Genomic DNA, 1,238 nt, shown 5'->3' on the forward strand with positions numbered 1-1,238 from the left:
TGCTGTTGTTATGACGTTGGAAGTTGAATTATTATTTGGAAGCCGCATATTATACGCAGATAGTTTTGACAATAGTGTCCCATTGGCCGAGGAACTTCTGCAAAAGGGAACATTTATTTGTGGTACAGTAAAAATTAATAAAAAATTTCCCCAGCTGCATGCCATACGAAAACAGCAACGGTGTGGCTTTATGTATTTTCAAAATCGGAGCGGCTTTAAATTTTTAAAGTGGACGGATAAGAGGCCGGTATGCATACTAGCCACTTCTGAAAACCACAAATGTGTTACTGTCCAGGGTAGTAACAATAAGTTAAAGCCGGACATTGTGTTCCTTTATAATAAAGCTAAGAAGGGGTTTGATCGTCTGACCAGATGTCTTCCTATCACAGTTGATTACGCAGAACAGTAAAGTGGTATAGAAAAATAGTTATCGAATTAGTATGCGGGGCTTCTCTCGTCAATGCCTGTTATATATATAGAAAATGGAGTACTAAAGGTATGAAAATATTAAACTTCCGCGAAAAAGTTATCGATTATCTCTTCAATACAGTGGATCATCACGGTGAACAAACGTCATCTGAAACTTAAGCAGTGCCTAAGAAACGTACACATTTTCTGCGGTGGTTCCAAGGACGCGCGAGAAAAACGAGATAGGGATGTAAAGAATATTATAAACGGATGTCTAGAATAAATGGTAGGCAGTATGCCGCAAATAAGGCGATAAAAGTAAAAACCTGTTGTAACCGATGTAAGGACCAACCGAAACTCTACTCAACATGTATTGAAAAATTACATAAAAAGATTAAATAATTATGTTAGGTTTATAATATTGATTTGTTATGTTTTAAGTATTGAAAGTTTGTTTACAATGCGGAGAATTATATCACAACAGCTTTGACAAGCAGACAATAAGAATCCCCAGCCCGGTGCAAGGATCAGTCGAATTTACATTCGTTTGAAGTGTAGAAATAGGTAAGGGTAATGCGATACATAGAACATTACAACATTCTTGCTTTCGAACGTTGAAATGAGATACTGCACCGCACCGCATACAGTATTGGAACTCCATTGTTTTTACACGAAGACACTATGAAACGCCGTCCCGATGCATATGTCTGTAGAATTCAGATTCTTCTGAAGTGTAGATGCAAATAAACATAATGCTATGCGTAGAAGATTACAGCTCACTTACTTTGTAACGTTGAAATGAAAAGTGCTATCGCATTGTGTGGAGTAGT

Source organism: Xylocopa sonorina, unplaced genomic scaffold (genome assembly GCF_050948175.1).
Source record: "Xylocopa sonorina isolate GNS202 unplaced genomic scaffold, iyXylSono1_principal scaffold0128, whole genome shotgun sequence".
NCBI lineage: Eukaryota > Metazoa > Arthropoda > Insecta > Hymenoptera > Apidae > Xylocopa > Xylocopa sonorina.